This window comes from Sciurus carolinensis, chromosome 5 (assembly GCF_902686445.1).
Source record: "Sciurus carolinensis chromosome 5, mSciCar1.2, whole genome shotgun sequence".
Lineage (NCBI taxonomy): Eukaryota > Metazoa > Chordata > Mammalia > Rodentia > Sciuridae > Sciurus > Sciurus carolinensis.
Window position 1 is genome coordinate 110449242 of NC_062217.1, and position 12504 is coordinate 110461745.

The window sequence follows — 12504 nt, forward strand, 5'->3', positions numbered from 1 at the left end:
TGGCAGTCCTAATGGATTAATACACACACTAGCTCAGCAATTGAGCCCAAGGATGTGAGAGGTCAAAAGAGAAAAGGAAAGAAAAATTACAGGTTCAAAAGGACATGCAAAGTAAGGGCACTCAGGAAAAATCTGAGGGTGGACAATGCCACTACTAGGTTAGTACATTTTTTGACTGTATTAACAATTTAGATGCTATCCATGGAGAAAAGACTATTTGAACAGTGATGGATTCCCACCCTGGAGTGGATTTCCCCCTGGAGTATAAAAGCACTGTATCAAAATTAGTCTTCTGGTGGGAGATTCCTTCTTGCCAAGTTCAGCATAGATTACCCCCTGCCAAAGCAAAGAATAAGAAATCTTAGTGTTTTTCTCTCTTCTATTTACTTTATCTAACAGTTCCTCCCAGATGAATCTCTGTCATAGTCTATAGTCCATGAAAACAGTGTAGATCTAGAACAAAATGTATTTTAGGGCACAACTAATACTTAGTCATGGAAGGAAACTACTGCTCCAAAAGAGAGTTGCTGAAGCAGAAGTGTCTGGTGCTGCTTGGGCATTGTTGGAACTCTAGAACCAAAACACATGTGGGACACCAGGTCAAGTGAGTCCCATTTTTAAATATCTGATGGTGCTAATGGAGCAATTTCAGTTTCAGGAAAAGACACCATCTGTAGAAGAAATCTAATTTCAAATAAACCACACTGACAGACAATAAGCCAAAGAAGAAAAAAATGGGGAAAATATGCTATTTTATACATATTTGGGGGGCTTTCTATGGCAATAAGAAAAAAGATCTATTTCATAATAATGACAATCTATTTAATAAAATGAAGAATTGACTAGCTAAAGAAATTCATATTGCTCAACTTTAGGTTTATTATGTTATAGCATTATGAAGTAGATGAAGCTGAGTTAATATTCTGAATCTGTCACTTAGTAGCATGTTGTTTTGACAAATAATTCCCTGAGACTTAAATATCTTACTTATAAAAATGAAACAGGGAATGATATCACACACCTGTAATTCCAGCAACTCCAGAGGCTGAGGTAAATTTGAGGTCAGTCTGGGGAATTTAGTAAGACCTATCTCAAAAAAATTAAAAATAAAATGAGATATATAATTATACTAATCATCTCAGAGTATTAATGCAAGAATTAAATTAAATAATGTGTTAAGAATGCATAACACAAAATAGTTGTTCAGTAAATGTTACATAATACTATTGTTATTATTTTTATCTGAACTTTGGTGCAAATACTAAAACACTTATGAGTTGGGTGGGGAAGTAAAGTTGGAGAAGGAGGAACATCTAGCACTAAGTGGCCTCTTACAATGTGCTAGATACTGAACTGCTTCACATACATTAGTCTATTTTATTTATTTATTATGTATGTGCGTATTATTCACAAGAACCTTATGGTGTACATTCAATTATATTACAGATGATAAAAGTAACTGGAAAAGTTCAGGAAAACTAAGAATTTTACTAAGGTCAACACAGGTAGTTATTAGTGACTTTACAATACAAAACCCAGATGATTTTACTCTAGAGGACCAAATAAAACATTTCAAAAACATTCAAGTCAAAAATAGAAAGAGGGGCTGGGGAGATAGCTCAGTCGGCAGAGTGCTTGCCTTGCAAGCACAAGGCCCTGGGTTCGATCCCCAGCACCACAAAAAATAATAATAATAAAAAATAAAAAGAGGATGACTTTTCGGGTAACATAAAGAGTAGTCACAGGTATCACCTCCAAAAGTCTTCTGGGTAACATAAGAGACACTCATAAAAGCCTTAAGAAACTGAACTGCCCATCTCGTGACCACAAAACTGGGACAGAGGTAGGGACTGAGCCAGTCGGCCCACTGAAGTGGGATCAGGGCTTTGGTATTTTCCTGACCTTCACATGTTATTGTACTCCTAAGGATAAGTAATTTGTCTCTGAATTGCTCCCTGTCCTTTTATATTCATTGTTTCCAATAATTAAGATCATATGATAAATATGTGCTCTTTCTTTGTAATCCCTTGATCCCTTGAAACTGGAGAAGGAAGACAGGGACAAATCTCCATCTCTAATTCCCTTTGGTCATGTTCTCTCTTTTTAGATTTAGACCTGTCTCATCCCAACTAGTGAGAAAAGGTAATCCTGGAGATGACTCCTTCCTTCTAGAGCTCCTTGCCCTATCATTACAGGGATGCCTCTGGTCCTTGCCACTGAAGCTAAAAGATCTGATACTCGAGGGAAAATGTGTCACACAGAAACACCACAGATCTGCCAAAACTTCTATTTATATGTATCATGAAACAAAAATCTTGGTTCTCTTTGTCCTATAGCTATTTTTTTTAATAACATTATTTCCACCAAGGAAGAAAATTTTAAAACAATGAACTATGCACAGAGGGGATAACAGATTTGATAACAGAATGAATCATGGCCACAGTGGCTCTCAACTTAGTTCACACCTTACAATCTCCTGGTGAGTTGTGTTTTTAATTTTTTTTTTTTTTTTTTAGGTTGTAGATGGACACAATGCCTTATTTTATTTGTTTTTTATGTGGTGCTGAGAATTGAACCCACCGCCTCACATGTGCTAGGTGAGCGATCTACCACTGAGCCACAACCCCAGTCCTGGTGAGTCTTTTTAAAGACCAGTGGATCCAGAATCTTTAGAGATGAGGCTCAAGCGTCATTTCTTTCATAAGTTCCCAGGGGATTCCCATGTTCAGTCAAAATTCAGACCCAGTACTCCAAGCAGTGTTTCAGGACCTTGGACAGCTACATACTGCCCAGGCAGCAGACAGGGAAACAATTATAAATTCAGACTCTATTTTTGAATGATTAGGCAGTTTTTATTAGGCAGACAAATACATGGAAGGAATAAGAAGGGGGAAAGCATAAACCATCTAGGGAAAATTCAATTCTTGTTTAAAATAGCATTCTTGAACCAAAATGACTTATAGTACCCATTTATAAGATGTTACATAATGGTGATTTAAGTTGATCCTTTTGAAAAAAACACCCACCCGCATGTAGACTACTCTTTGGTTCTACAAAAAAAAAAAAAAAAACGACATTTGGCTTTTCACGAAAAGTTGTGACCTTCTAGGTCTGAATTTTGCTCTTCTACTTTGGTAGAAAATAATTTACAAGACATAATTGCATTGTTTTCTTTTTATTCTGCTATAATACAAGTAGGATCATGATAAGTAGAAAATTTATGGGACAACAATAAAAAGGTTAAACAGAACACATCAGTAGGAAAATTTTGGCATATATAATATTAACTAGCAACTAGATGAAATTAACAAAAATAAGGTCAAAGATATGAAACTTCTTTTTGTTCCAAACAAGCTCAAATTAAGTCTTGGGTCATAATGTGGTATGATTTATGGGGCATTTAAGGGAGAGACCTCATCACTATTTATCATCAGCTTTCCTTCTTCCCAAATTATATTAGCCAATTTCTGTTTTACAGAGCTCCTGTTGGCCTGATCACTAAAGCCCACACGATGCAAAGAATTGTTCCAATTACCTGGATAACTCACAATGAGCAGGGCATTCACACAGCATTCAAGATACTCCATTGTCATTTTCATTACAATATAGGCAAATTATTTCTTGGAAACCAGATAAAGCAATTCACATTTATCAGGCAAAACCATGGCAGCTCTATGCAAATACCTCAACTTTTTCTGTCAAATGTGACATTTCAGTCAGTTAATCATTGAAAGCACCTTTCATTAAGCAAAAAAGGCCTAAAGCCAATCACTTGTGGGAAAAATGTAAAATGTCCACATTCCTAATTTATTTATAACTGATTAGTTACTGAAAATCAGAAATGAAAGAAATTTGTTTTCTCCATGAATAAAGTAAATCACATGAAATACGACTTCTGAGAAAGGAGGGTCTTTCTGGCCTATGGTTCATCTTACATAAGAATATCAACCTCCTGATGACTTTAAACTTTTGGCTTTAGTTTAATTCAGCCTCCTAAAATCAGAAGCTACTTTTTCAAACCAGCCTCAGCTATTCTTGCAGCAACCAGGGAGCTTTGGATAATGTTCTTTCCAAGAGAATCGGGAGTGCTGGACTGGACTGTTTGTGATTTTGAAAAGGAACACCAAAAAGACATAATATCAGAAATATTTACATTTGCCAACACTTCCATCTCTGTACTAAAGTTATAAATACTTGACTAGATTCCAAAAGAATATTTATGAGATTTATCTTCAGAAAGAATTGAGAATTCTAACAATGCATTTTTTTTTAAATCTAGTTTGAAAGTGTATGTTCATTTCTGGTTTCACAGAAATTAGAATCTGTGGTACGAGAGGCCCTGAGGTTTATCTCCCCACACTAAATCCCTCCCTGGGTGTCACATGCAAAATTTAGAGGTTTGGGGTACTCTAAGGTGACTTAGCTGCTCTGGTTAAAGGCTCTCCTCCCAGACCCTACTGTTTTTTATTATGGTTAAACATGCCCATTAATTAGGAACTGGAAAAAGATCACTATAAATATTGGAAGGAAAAGAAAATTCGTTTCCAAAGCATATATTTCTGAGACTGATTAACCACACGGGCAGCCAGTGAATACCAAATGTCACTAGCACACAGTTCATTATCTATTCTGAATTCTATATTTGCTTTCCTGGAGTGTAATAAAATATGTATTATTAAAGAACATAACAGATGAAAAAGCTCTAGAGACTTATTTTTTTAAAAAACCTAATAGGGTAAATGGCTAATTTAGAATTTATAGTAGATAGGAAATTTTCCTCTGAGTAGGAGATTTTGCTTTTTAGTTGTCTTTTGTTCTAATTGGAGTAAAATTCATATAACAAAGAATAAACCATTTTAAAGTGAACAATGCAGTGTTATCTTCCCAGGTGTTTTAAATCCTAGACTGAGTAACAATGCCATAACAATGCTGAAAGTGAAACTACAATCAATCAAAACTTTTGTACTTTGTTTTTATGTTGTATTTATGCCAAATGGAAAGTGCAACTGATTTTTTTTTCACCGAACTAATTTTAGGCACAACTGACTCAAATTGGCTGATACTCAGGGTATGCTTATAAAAAACTAAAATAACAGATCAACCAGAGGAAAAACAATAATCAAATAGATTGTGTTCTTGTTCATTTGGCGGACAGACAATACTTTTTACTTTTTAATCTACCTTTGGGGTGTCTTAGAGACCAGCTTAGTCTCGAATTCTAAGACCTCCATGAAGAGCAGCCTTGTCTCCACCATTCTTCAGAGACTATGACTGCCTCCAACAACACTGGGTTCCCCTTCTTCCATCTTTACCCAGGGAAGAAATATACCATTACACTCACTGCTTCCACACTAAGCTGTAAGCCTGGGCAGCAAATGACAATTTTGTAAAACATATAAAATCTGCCTTGAAGAACATCCAAATCCACAAATCTCAATCCTTCTTCTGCCTTGTTAACGCTCTGGGTGACCTTTGAATTTCTATGTCTCCACAGATCCAGTCCTTTTCTTCCCAAAAGGAAGCAAGATCTTAAACTTTTCTCAACTCTGATCCACCCAGTGTTTTATGCCCTTTGTCCTATTGATTGTTTTTGAGAATATAATAACTCAGAACTATAATGCTAAAAGCTGGTAGTGAATGATGCCCTTTAGCCTCAGAACATAAAGAAAAACCAGTGACAAGACTCAAACCTCTTACTAGTCTGAAGAGGAAAATGGATTGGGGACATCTGGGACCTTTCTGTACTCCTAAAACAACAGTTGTAGGATGTTTCTCTCTTAAGGCTGATCCTACAAATTTGTTTCTTTTATGCTTAAGAAATTACAAATGTTACTCAAGGACATAGCTTTCACTCCGGAACTACCTATGCAGCTTTTCCAATGAAAGCCTCCTGTGAATGTGACTCATCCCTAGGGACACTATCTCTAGCATCCAGGCACCTGTACTTTTTGAAAGCACCTGGGGAGTTTCAGCCACAGCCAAGGTTGAGTCTCCCTTGAAGAGATTCTAGTCATTAGATGATTGCTCAGGACTAACCTAAATCTTTCGTTCTACAATGTGCAAGGAAACCTTTCTCTCTCCACAATTATGAGGGAAAATTATAACCCATGTTCTGCTCTGTTAGTCTGTTCTAGGATCCCAAAAGTCTCAGCAAAGATTTTTAGTACTAAATGTGACATCAGCATTTTAAATTCAGATTTCATTTATCTCCCAATATTCACATTGATGAATGGGAGGTTAAGATCCTAGTGACCCCATTCCATTATGAAATGAATTGAAAGGCTTCACAAAAGTTTCCCCAGCCAACCCATCAATAATGTGAAAACATACTCCCTAGGGACTGTAAAATAGATTTCTATTTTGATGGGAACATCCTGTGTTGCCTTTGGGGTGGGGGCGGGGGTTGACTTTTTAATTAAGAGAACTCATCATCCCTGTCAAGGGCCAAGTTGCTCTTCAAACGCGCTCATCAAATCTTAACAAGAGCACGTCTGCCACCCAGTGTCCAAAGCCAGCATAAGATTCTGTCAGCATTCTGAGAAGCAGTTGCTCTGTTGGGCCCATGTCCATTTTACTTTCCACAACTCAGGTCAATTCAAAATATGGAGGAACACTCGAGGGGAAAGATGAGGTGTTATTTCTGAGTAAAACCTATAAAAACACAAACACTTGTACTCATTTATTACTCACTCACTGAAGATTATATTAATCAGTCCAAAAGCTCATGATCTATCTGCCTGACCCTTGTTCTCATCAAACTGGTTCCACAAAATTAGCAACCAGAACTACACATTTACAGTCACAGACTTGTTTTAAGCAACCATATGTGGTTTCTACTTGCATGCTTATAAGCCTGAGAAATTTTTAAATTTTAACAGTGAGAACTACTGTATTTCGGTGTTGAAATTCACACTTCATAAAATATAATTCACAACAAAATATCCTGTCCCTGTGAAATTCCTGGGCCTCACAACCTACTGGACTAAAACTTTCTGTCTCTCCTGGTGATAATAATAAAGACCCTTAATCTCTCACCTGAGTCTCCTCTCCTGGAAAATAAGTCCTAATTTATTACAAGGAGGTGTTGCAGAATAGCTATTACCTGCAAGGGGGAAAGGTCTTGTAAAAGCAAAGATGTATATGCATTTTTGTGGTCTGATGCCCATTCCTTCAGCCAGAGTAGCTGATATGACCAGGCATGGATCACTAGGTGAGAGATTCAGAGAGAGGAGCCCATGGGAACAACCAGCACTTCATTTATCATGGTTCCACCTCTCCACTGCACTCTATCCTCTTTGCACTCTCCAAGGTTAAACACAAAATAGCTAAGACCCACTGGGGACAAATGAAAGACTAATGGTCAGTTTGGGCATTTATCCTGCCACCACTGTGACAGTAGTATAAACCTGACCCTTTCTCTGGTCACTCTATTTGACCACAGAGCAGACTAACTGGTAGCAATCAAGCATTTGCCATATTTATACACTGTGCGGTTTGTTTTACCCACACTTACTCCCATTCTACTAATCAGATAGCTAGCTGTCTAGCATTAAAGCTGTCCTTCTCTGCAAAGCCTGCACCAGCAAATTGGAGGGATCTATAGGTCTTCAGGACATCTGGGAGTCCCAGCATCCCACTTATTTTTGGTTCCATAAGCCATCTTGGCTGTAAGCACTTAACTTGAAAAAAAAAAAAAAAAAAAAAAAAAAAGATTTTGAGAACTCCAAACCAATATGCTTCAAAAATTAGACTTCAGATAAAGGTCATGTATTACAGTCTGGAGCAAATATTTTCATGATCTAAATCCATATGAACAAGAAATCACCCAAGATTCTTTCCCCTGGCTCCAGGATTTTAATAGTAGTCTCCAACTGATATCCTTCCATCTTTATATCTTCCCAATACATTACACTCTAAATTTACTTTCCTATATACTTACTTTATCATAACCCATTCTTCTGTAGACTATGATAAAATCCAGAAGACATCTGAGGCTTTCCTCGATCTCACCCCAGTCTGCAAACAGTATTTTCTGATTCTGTTTCAACAGCCTTCCTTTCTAACCAGTTACATGAATCTGCTTACTAGAAACATGCCCTTGCTTGTATTTCTCTGCTCCTTCATCTGCTATAATATTCCTCAAGTCTGGAGTGAATATGCTTGTGCCAATGTTCCCCATATTTTCCTCATATTGCTTTAGTCCCACCTCTACAAGAACTCCATTGTGTAAATTCTCAGTGGTGATTGACAGCCGAACTCCTTCAGTCTTTTCTGTCATCATGTCTTGGTCAAGTGTGTGTGTGTGTTCCCATTGCACCAAAGCTCCTTTGGGGTATAAACCACATTTACAACTCAATATTAAAATACATTTATTGAGAATCTAGTCTGTTCAAAGCCCTGTGCTCTATTCTGTATTATACTTCTTTTAACTCCCAACACAATACCTGACACAGCTGAGCTTGAAAGGGTATTCAAAAATACATGTAGAGCCCAGCTCAGTGGCACACACCTGTAATCCCAGTGGCTCAGGAGTCTGAGGCAGGAGGATCCTGAGTTTCAAAACCAGCCTCAGCAACTTAGCAAGGCACTTAGCAACTCAGTGAGACCCTATCTCTAAATAAATTACAAATTTACTTAGATGTGGCTCAGTGGTTAAGCAACACTGGGTTCGATCCCCAGTACAAAAAAAACAAAACAAACAAACAAACAAAAAAAAAAACCATGAAGAAGAAACAAAGGAAGTTAATACTATTTGAAGGCACACTCTAAGCCGAGCCCTGCAGTGGATGTTTTTATGTGTACTATTTTATTTAAATATAAATCTACCCTAGAAGTTAGATGTTATTTTCCCATTTTTCCCCCAAGGTATATTTAATTTAATATCAAGAGTATAATGTAAAATACCCAAATACAATGAAGGAACACATTCCCCCATTAACACCAACAACAATGCTCTTTTAACATGTGCCTGTTGAATGGGATGCAGGGGTTCATAAAGTTCACTACTGAAAAAAAATAATGCAGTGAGTCTCATTAGAGCCAATATCCTTATAAAATATAGTTGTGAAATGAATGTTATAATGCTTCAAATAGTTTAAACCTGAAGTTTTGATACCTCACCTTCATGTTTGTACAGTCCTCGGTTATGACTGTCTACAGTTTTTGCAGCTATTCAAAGAACAAACTATTGATGAAAACCACATTGATTTAAGGCTCCATTAAGTAATACAGAGCCCTAAGCTAACTGGTTAAATATATGCACAACTTATTATTTGATTTTCTCATGACTATTAAAAGTTGGTTCTCAGCAAGGAAAAAAAAAGAACTTTAAAGGCAAAATCACCTCATGTGAGTTTTCTCCAGGAAGTTTGACAACAATCATGAAGTCCACAGTCTTATTGTCAAAACTGATATACGGTGTCTCTAAGTCATTTTGCTCAAGGTGAATTAAGAATAATGCATATTCTGTTTTTACATTTTACTGGAATTTTACATGTTCAATTTGTGACTTTAAATCTCTAGGTTTTCAATCCTCCAAACTGTCAGAAGACATAGTGTGCCACAGACTTAAAACTTCTGTTTCTCCCTCTAATTTCTTCAAAAGGAAACATTTCTTAAATGTCTTCATGTTCTAGAAGGGGAATTTTTCAGAGGTTGCCTCTTCTTTGAAATAGTCCAATAACATCAGGCCTCAGAAATAAGGGGAAGGGGAAGAGAAAAAAGTTGAAACAAGGTTCATCTGTAAGTTTTACATTAATCGTTACATGCTGCATGGTATAAGAATGTGGTGGGGGTTGTTGTTGTTGTTGTTATTGTTTGTTTTGTTTCATTTTGGTTTTTGGCTCAAAAAGTCTGAGTCTTGGTGTGGAAACTAGTACTTGACTGTCCCACCACAGATTTCTTGTAGTGGGACTGTCGGGGAAGTCTTGACTGGGGAGTATGATTTGTTTACCTATCAGGTGTAAACTTCCAGGACCTCAGTTCATTTGGGGCTTGTTCCAGTTTGTCTTTAGTCTGTTCCGGTTCGCCATTCATTTTTAGGAAAAACAAGTTGATGGTTGGGTCTACCACTGTTGATCTCAGTTGGGCAACACTGGAGTTGCTTGAGGTGCTGAATTTTAGTAGTACACGCTTGCATCTCCTGTTCCTTGGTCGCTAGTCACATTACAAGGATGTTTTCCTTGCGTACCAGACTCCTGCTGCTGTTGCTTTAGTTTTTCTTCAGACTCCCTTAAGCCAGTTTCGTCATTTGAATTAACATCTGTGTACTTGCCCTCCAAAGCTTGAACATAAGCTTAGTATTGTTTCCATCTTAGAATTAACTCATGTTGTGCCATAACTTTGAAGTCTGTTTCACTCAGTCAAACATTTTTTGGAAAAGGTTCTGCATTGTTCATCTTGAATCCAAGAAGTCGCCTTGCGGCTGGATCCTGCCGGGGCAAGAAAAGCAAGGGGAGGCCACCAGCCGGCTGCCTGGCCCGAGCAGGGGATTTGAGCTGTAATGGAGCAGTTGCACTCCCTTATTTTCCCATTTTCTTTAAACTAACATTCTAAGACCTTGACCATTTGCCAAAGTTCCCTTAAAATGTGAGCAAGTTCAGACCAAAGCTAGCAGTTCCTGTTTCTGAAACACAGTATGCCATAGAGTTGCCCTATCGTCATCACAGTTAAATATTTGCTCTTACTTAAATGCCAACATAAACATTTAGGATAGCACCGATACTAAAATTAGAACAATACAGAGGTTAGCAAGGCCCCTGTGCAAGAATTACATGCAAATTTGCAAAGTCTTCCATATTTAAAAATTAATAAATTGAAAAGAGATACCATAAAAGAAAATTGTTCTTCTGAGAAAAACTGTCTTTCAAATAAAAGCTATCTTAAAAGGAGGAATTTCTCTTGTCACCAAACTACCCCTTAAATTCACTAACGCATCTGAACCCAAGTCATGAACTAGGTCATACAAAGTAGTTGTAATACACTAGCTGGAATTTAGGTGCTAATGCTATGTCTGAACTTTTAAGAATGTGGTAGTATGCATAGGTGCTAGAGAGAAAAAAACAAGAAGAAAAAAAGAAGGATCTTATGGGAAAGTTGTAGGGTAGAGGAAGGAGACTGGGTGAGAGGGACTACTGGGGAATGAAATGGGTCTAATATGGTTGGTGCTTATATGACTACATCACAAAGAATCCTGTTATTACGTATAATTATAACGGACCAATTTTAAAAGTTAAAAAAAAAAAAAGAGTGTTAGAGTATGAAGAATTCTTTTCCGAAGATTAAGCCTCTAGATCTAACTATCAGTTTATAAAAAATTCAGAGACAAACCAAGCAATGCCATAAAGATGAATAAGTCAAATCCAGATTATACAGCATTTTATTGGACCAAATGACCCCATTTGAGCAACATATGACTTGTGCAGCAGTCAGCAGCAGTTAAGACTGAACCCAGGCAGGCTGCAGTGGGAGCTACAACCTGGGCTCTGAACCACTGCCCTGTGCAGCCCTTACAGTGCAGTGACTTATTTCTCCATGAATGTTACATTATCTTCAGTCCAATAGAAACAAACAAAAATCAATGTGATGCCATTTAAACTTAAATCAGAAACTTCACTCTTCCTCAAAGAAAAAAAAAGGATTTTAACTCTAATTCTTTCCTCATAGGATAAATACTCCTGACAGCTGGTTCCTGAAAGCATGGCTCAGTGAAACCACAAAACCATTCCTGGGCCACTGCCGACATCAACATGCCTGGGACGGTTGCCAGGACTCTCGCAGTGTGTGTGCACTGCCGGCTCACAGCCATGGTCCTCCTGGTTACCAACGTGACTGCTGTATAATAATTGAAGTTCCTTTTTGACTAACTTGGACAATATTGGTAATGATGTATCTGGATTTTGTTTTCATATTTGCAAACACAATTTGTCAAACAATTTAAGACAATCTCATTTAAAAGTCAATCTAAGTTGGTAACTAACCATTTTCTATGGTTTTGATGCATATGCTGGGTTTTTGGGTTTTTTTTAATTCCTCTGGGTTAAACTATTTCCTCCCAGCAGACAAAATATATTTCTACCATGTGAAGCCCTTAAAAAAGGAGTTTGGGAAGATGGTTCCCAGGGCATAAATCAATGATTCCCAGAACTAACTAATCATCAGAACTGAGGTGAGATTTTCAAAAAACACAGGCTCCCAGGCCTCACCTTAGCACATCTGAGTCTGACTCTGATGAAGTCCAAGAATTTTTAATTTTTTGAAACTCCTGATTAGCCAGGCATGGTGGCGTGGCGTATGCCTATAATCCCAGCCACTCTAGAGGCTGAGGAAGGAAGACTGACTCAGAAACTTATCAAGGTTCTAAACTTAGAGAGACACTGTCTCAAAATAAAAAATAAAAAGGATTGTGGATGTGACTCAGTGATAAAACACCCCTGGGTTAAATCCCTAATAACAAAAAATAAAAAAGGATAAAGAAAACATGCAAATTCTAAATAAACTATTAGT

At 37.3% G+C, this 12504-nt stretch overlaps 2 pseudogenes; one reads left to right on the forward strand and one right to left on the reverse strand.

The window, feature by feature from the left end:
• Window positions 1-9631: 9631 nt before the first annotated feature.
• LOC124985836 (pre-mRNA-splicing regulator WTAP-like) lies at window positions 9632-10397 on the reverse strand (annotated as a pseudogene).
• Window positions 10398-10709: 312 nt separating this feature from the next.
• LOC124986011 (uncharacterized) lies at window positions 10710-10802 on the forward strand (annotated as a pseudogene).
• Window positions 10803-12504: the final 1702 nt, after the last annotated feature.